A 7,405-nucleotide genomic window follows, 5' to 3' on the forward strand; every position below is an offset into this window, starting at 1 on the left:
ACAATGCTAATCAAGGAGGAACTACAGTCTGACATCAAGTAACCTCCAGTGGACCAGGGAGATGCTCAGTGGGTAAAAGCTCCTCCTACAATAACATCATGAGACAAAAATAACATAAATTAAAATGGCATGGCAGGTCACTCTTGTGATCCCTGCTCTTAGGAGGCTGAGGCATGAACATTTTTTAGGAGTTTTGGGAAATCTGGGCGTGGTGGCACATACCTTTAATCTCAAGGTCAGTCTAGTCTACAAAGTGACTTCCCCGGGCCAGCGTAAGCTATAGAGTGAGAACCTGTCTCAAAAACACAGACAAACAAATATTTGTATAGATAGGGAATTTTCTAAGAAGTGTCTGATGACATTGGCATTAATTACTCATGAATTATCTTAGGTGAGGTAGAAATTACAGGAGGCTAGAGGAGATTCTGGCACCATGGATTTTTCTCCCGCAAAGCTAATTTGCTATCATTTTCCTATTACATGAAACAAGCCTATGCTCTTCTCTCTGAGAGAGTTTTTTTTTCTATTTGGTTGTTTTTGGTTTTGTTTCTGTTTTTGAGACAGTGTTTTTCTATGTAGTCTGGCTGTCCTGTAACTCACTCTGTAGACCAGGCTGACCGTGAACTCAGAGATATTCCTTCATTTGTCTCCATCATGCTGGGATCAAAGTTGTGCACCACTTCATGGCCTCTGAGAGTTCTTTAATAGTAGGGATGATGACTGCCTTAATCATCATTTTTTTCAGCAGATATCTGACCAAGCCAACTCAGTCAGTCAACGGGGTCTCAAGGGAGGGAGTTCAGATTGAAAAGAAGACGATTAGACAACATTATAACATGACTCCAGCCAGGGCTGAGGCTGAAACATCTTTATTTTTTCCCAATCTGCTTTTATATCAGTCTAGGTACATCCAAAAAATATGGTCAGTTCTTAGATCAAACACAAAGTAATCTAGCAAGGCAATAAACAAAGAGATCATTTAAGGTAGTCATTTAACGAGGCAATAAGAAACAGAGTCTTGGAGTCACTGAGTCTAGGGGCTTATCAGAATTACTGACATAAAAGGAGCACAACATATCTGCCGTGTTTACCTTGAGTTTTGGATTAGCCCAAATGTAAATACTCTTATCTGAGCCCAGTGACAAATACTTGCCAAATTTCTAGAGGCAGCCCCAAAAGTTCTCCACACCAACAGATACCCACGGTGTTCACTGACATGAAGTGACTCTTGCTAGGTTAGTAGCTGTATGTTATCATTAAGCCAGGCAGAGATGACTGATGCTTCTTGAAGTAATCTCAAGGTAGAACTTGGAACCAGGGCTGGGGAGATGGCTTAGTGCTTACGAGCACTGACTGCTCTTCTAGAGGCCCCCAGTTCAATTCCCAGCAACCACATGATGGGTTACAACCATCTATAATGGGATCTGATGCCCTCTTCTGGTGTGTCTGCAGACAGCGACAGCATGGTGATATAAACAAAATAAATCTAACAACAACAACAACAACAATAACAACTTGGAAACAAACCAAATGGAGCTCCCAAATACTGAAACTCTAGTAATCTGGCCCAGCAAGACATTATAGGATAACTACACACTCTAGATTTATAGTGGATTTATGAGATTAACCTGGGATCACCAAAGGATTTACCTAGCAGTACAATTTGGGGAACATACCTTTGATATACTTTTTGTCAACCAGACTACATCTTCTAACCTATTTCTTTTTTTTTTTTTATTTTCTATATTCTTTGTTTACATTCCAAAAGCTTTCCCCTTTCCCAGTCCTCACCCCCCCATATGTCCCATAAGTCCTCTTCTCTCCATTCATTCTCCTATCTTTCCCCCTCTTTTTTCTCTGTCCTGGTACTCCCCTACAATGCTGGATCAAGCCTTTCCAGGATTAGGGCCCTCTTCTTCCTTCTTCATGGGAATCATTTGATATGCTAATTGTATCTTCAGTTTTCAGAGCTTCAGGGCTAATTAATATCTACTTATCAATGATTGCATTCCATGTGTATTCTTTTGTGATTGCATTACCTCGCTTAGGATGATATTTTCCTATAGCTTATGCATTTCCTTGCTTAGGATGATATTTTCCTATAGATTATGCTCTAAGATCAAGAATTGACAAATGGGATCTCATAAAATTACATAGTTTCTATAAGGCAAAGGGCACTGTCAAAAGGACCTTACGGCAACCAACAAATTGGGAAAAAAATCTTCACCAACCCTACATCTGATAGCGGGCTAATATCCAATATATACAAAGAACTCAAGAAGTTAGACCCCAGAGAACCAAATAACCCAATAAAAAAATGGAGACAGATCTAAACAAAGAATTTTCACCTGAAGAAATTTGGATGGCCAAGAAGCACCTTAAGAAATGCTCAACATCATTAGTCATTAGGGAAATGCAAATCAAAACAACCCTGAGATTTTACCTCACACCAGTCAGAATGGCTAAGGTTAAAAACTCAGGAGACAGCAGGTGTTGGCGAGGATGTGGAGAAAGAGGAACACTCCTCCACTGCTGGTGGGATTGTAAGATGGTACAACCACTATGGAAATCAGTCCGGCGGTTCCTAAGAAAACTGGACATGACACTTCTGGAGGACCCTGCTATACCTCTCCTGGGCATATACCCAGAGGATTCCCCAGCATGCAATAAGGACACGTGCTCCACTATGTTCATAGCAGCCTTATTTATAATAGCCAGAAGCTGGAAAGAACCCAGATATCCCTCAATGGAGGAATGGATACAGAAAATGTGGTATATATACACAATGGAGTATTATTCAGCGATTAAAAACAATAAATTCATGAATTTTTTAGGCAAATGGTTGGAACCTATTTCTTTTTAATGACTAGATCTCGATCAGCAAATCAATCTGCTACCTATTTTTGTATGAACAACAGATTGCAAATGAACTGACTCATTTACATAGTTGAAACTATGTTTGCATAGTTTACCAAAAATGTCATCAAGCCAGATGATCTGAATTACATCCTTAGGACCCATATGGTGGAGGAGAGAACTGGCCTCCATAGGTAGAGATGTAGCTTATGGTAGAATGTTTGACTAATATGTACAAAGCCCTGGGTTGTGTCCACAGCATTGCATAACTGGTGTGGTGGTGATTGCCTATATCCTAATGTAGGTGGAGTTCCAAGAAAAAATACTATCACTGGCCATTTGAATGGTTCAAAATGTGAGCCCTATTGGGCCTGGTAATACACATCTTTAATCCTAGCATTCAGGATGCAGAGGCAGGTAGATCTCTATGACTGTGAGCCCAGACTGGTCTACATAGTCAGTTCTAGGTTAGTTAGGGTAATATAGCAAAACCCTGACTCTAATAGAAATAAGAAAGAAAAAGAAAAAGAAAGAAAAGATGTGAGTACTCTACCCCTTGCTCCTTTTACCCACCCCCCCCCTTCAAGACAGGGTTTCTCTGTGTAGCCTTGGCTGTTCTGGAATTCACTCTGTAGACCAGGCTGACCTTGAACTCAGAAATCTACCTGCCTCTGCCTCCCAAGTGCTAGGATTAAAGGTGTGTGCCACCACTACTCCCGGCTGATCTCTTGCTCCTAATGTCATGCTTTGGTCATATTGTTTTATCTTTAATCAAAGCAATAGAAGAGTAATTAATACAAATAAAAAGTTAAATAAGTCTTCAATAAATTGCATTCTGGACTATGGGATACTTTGACAGTATATTTTGTATGATTCTATTCCACCAAGCTTGATTCCTAGATGTTCAAACAGAGCCAAGGCCCTGGACCCAAAACAATCCAGAGAGTCAGAAGGTAGTTGTCAGCTCATGAGGATGTCTCACTTATTACTCATTTATCCAAAGCTCATTGACTATTTACTGTGTAGAAACCACTACAGGAGCCTTTAGAGTTCAAAGTTTAAGCAATACATAATCTCTGCTCTCAAGGAATTTATGTTATGCTTTGACCTCAAACTGGGTTCTTTTCTTTCTCTGATATGTAGGAAAAAGTAACAAAACTGAGTATTAATTGTGCAGTAAAGGAGAGTTTAATTTTGTTTTTTGGTTTTTTGTTGTTGTTGTTGTTTTTCGAGACACGGTTTCTCTGTGTAGCCCTGGCTGTCCTGGAACTCACTCTGTAGACCAGGCTGGCCTCGAAGTCAGAAATCTGCCTGCCTCTGCCTCCCAAGTGCTGGGATTACAGACATGCGCCACCACTGCCCAGCGAGAGATTCCCAGAGATGGGTAATGGGAGTTGGACAGAAGGTGACCTAAGACAAATGCCATTCCTTTTATAAAATAAAAAAAGGGGTACCTGTTGGGCATCAGTGAGCTTAGCTCAATGCCCCCAGGTGAGTTGTTTGCACAGGAAACATCCTGCAGAACATCCTGCGGCTTAATTTGATTCCTGTTTTCCTGCTCAGTGTGGTAGGGACCTCCCTGGTGTCTAACCTTTGACTATGATTGTTTTTTCCTGTTGTTTTCCCTGGCCTCTACTATATATTGCTGGTCCCTCAGTAAAGCTTTGGCATTCTCCTTACTGAATGACTTGTGTCTGTGTTTTTTGTCAATCCCCCAGGCCTATGCCCAATATTTGGTACCATGGCAGCACTGGTGCTGTCACTTTTCAGTCTACTATTTTCTTTCCCTGTTCTGGACTCTTCCAGATGCCTGTGACTATACTACCTCATATCTTCTTCTTCTTCTTTTTCTTTTTTTCTTTTTGTTTTTGTTTCATTCTTTCTTTTTTCAAGACAGGGTTTCTCTGTATAGCCCTGGATGTTCTGGAACTCACTCTGTAGGCCAGGCTGGCCTTAAACTCAGAAATCTGCCTCCTAAGTACTGGGATTAAAGGCATGCACCACCAACTGCCTGACTCACTACTTCATATCCTCAAGAAAAATCTTTCCCTAACCATACCTTGGGGTGGTCAAGTCCTCATTTCTATTTACTGTGTAACTGAGAATAACATAACTTCTGCTTCTCCTGGGCTGAGATTATAGGTGTTTGACACCACACCCAAGACAATTAGTTTTAATAGCATTATAGAGGTCAGAAGATTAAGTAATGAAATGGTTTGCTTAGCTAACACACAAAAAGATCAATTTTTCTCTTTCCATATCCTCATTTTTGGTCTTGGTAATTAAGGTTTTGACCATTGTCCAGATAGCCTTCTGAGCTGGCAGCAAAATGGGAGACTTTACCAGCAGGATTTCTCCTATGATTTTGTTTTGGGAGCCCAAAACTCCTATACCTTTACCCGTGGAATGTCACGTAGCCTTGGTGAGATTAGAGGTTCACAGTCCTTTCTCCCAATAAGAGTGTGTCCAGCAAGCACCTGAGATTCCTGGATGCTTTCCAGACAAATGAGGCATTCACAGAATTTTAAAACTCTAGACAATGATTTTTATTTACCCTGAAAACTTCTTCCCACTCTCCTAAGTCCATATATACCAGATTCATCCCGAATAAAGTATATCATACAAGCCCACCACAATAAAAAATATGCACTAGCTAAGATCATCTCAGAGTGCTATTTCTTTGAAGATGGTCAGAGAAGGCCTTTGTCTAAAAGAGCTAAACATTATTTAGTCTTCTGGGAAGGCCTTCTCCCTACCACCCTCTTGCTCCTGGTACCCTCTCCCAGCAGGGCCAGGATTCTGTAGAACTCCATCCATTCTGGACTCTGCTTCATCTTTCCAGCTTGGTGTACAGTAGATTCTGGACACCCTGAGGGTGTCCAGGTTGACATGGAACCACAACTGGATCCCAAAACTCAGATCACACTTCTCTTTTCTTTGTCCTTTAATCTATTAATAGAGAATCAGGTCCTAGTATATGGTATATAAGCACTGTACCACTGAGCTGCATCTCCAGCACTTGGTGTGTTTGAGACATGGTCTTGTTACATATTTCACACTAGTCTGAAATTTGATATCCTTCGATCTCAGTACCTCACCCCTACCCAGACTTCTGGTATTGGAAATATCTAATGCTCAGTTTGGGCTCACCAAAGACTTTTCATATGTAACATCTTTCAAATTTCTCTTACTGAAAGTAGAAGTAGACTATATTTCTCCCACACTGCCTAGTGCTTTTTAGCATCTCAGCCTTATAAGGTCACATCAAATCATGAGGTAAGGGCATTTATACAGGATAATGATGCCCAATCGTTAGCTCAACAAGTACAAGGCAGGATTTTTGCACACAAGCTACTGTATGGGTCCAACATGGCTGAAGAAAGACTCCAGCCTTAGATTGTATGAAAAGACAATGAATTTTTTTTGTTGTTTTGTTTTTTGTTTTTTTGTTTTTTTGTTTTTTGGATTTGGTTTTTTTCGAGACAGGGTTTCTCTGTACAGCCCTGGCTGTCCTGGAACTCACTCTGTAGACCAGGCTGGCCTCGAACTCAGAGATCCGCCTGCCTCTGCCTCCCAGAGTGCTAGGATTACAGGCGTGCGCCACCACCGCCCGGCGACAATGAATATTTATTCTTCAAAAACAATCAGCATTTGTGAGTCAACTGTTCTTCAAAATGGTGACACTGGACAAAAGTGTGCAGGCCTTTTAAAAAGGGAATTAGGGAAAATTTCTAGATGGATTGGGTAATCTAAAATATCATGGTAGGTTGCTAGGGGAGGGGTCAAGATTCTGATTGGATTGTGCCAGGTGGTCAGTCTGCTTTCCTATATTATGAATGTTTAACCACAGGATAAGATAGGGCTGCCTAGCACTGATAGCCCATCCTGAGATAAGATCTTTTTTTTTTTCTTGTGGTTATCTCCAAACTATTCTTTGGGAAGGGGTTTTATGACCTTGTTCCTGGATTTTGCAGTCTGTTCCTGGAGCTGATGCCTTTTGGCTTTCTTTTTTAAATGAGGCCTGGTCCTTAAATTGGAGACTTATGGGGTTTATGCTGTCCTTTCAATGTTCTAGCTAAAAGAGAATTGTAGTAGCACAGTCAGTGATTGAAGGGGCTGAGGCAGGGAGATTGGTTCAAGTTTGGGACTAACCTGAGTTAGAGTCAGTTTCACCTCAGCTTGGGTTACTATAGCTGGACTTTGATACTTTGTTGGTTCTACTTTTCCCTTTTATTTCCTTCAGTTTCACCCTATCACTAATTAGGAGGGAAAGAATAGGGGGAAGACAGATAGAGATCCCTGAATCTAATTTCTTTCCTTTTGCTTCTTCTTTGAGCACAACTACTAACAAATTTCAACCAAGTCCCCTGAACAACCACCAATGATGAACCACTCCTATTGGGAATCTAGGCACCTAGGACAAAGGTATAAAGCTCACATTCACAGTGATGCACCTACTCCAACAAGGTCACACCTCCTAATAGTGCCACTCCCTGGCCTAAGCATATACAAACCATCACATTCCACTCCCTGGCCCCCTTAGGCTTGT

Source organism: Apodemus sylvaticus, chromosome 2 (genome assembly GCF_947179515.1).
Source record: "Apodemus sylvaticus chromosome 2, mApoSyl1.1, whole genome shotgun sequence".
NCBI lineage: Eukaryota > Metazoa > Chordata > Mammalia > Rodentia > Muridae > Apodemus > Apodemus sylvaticus.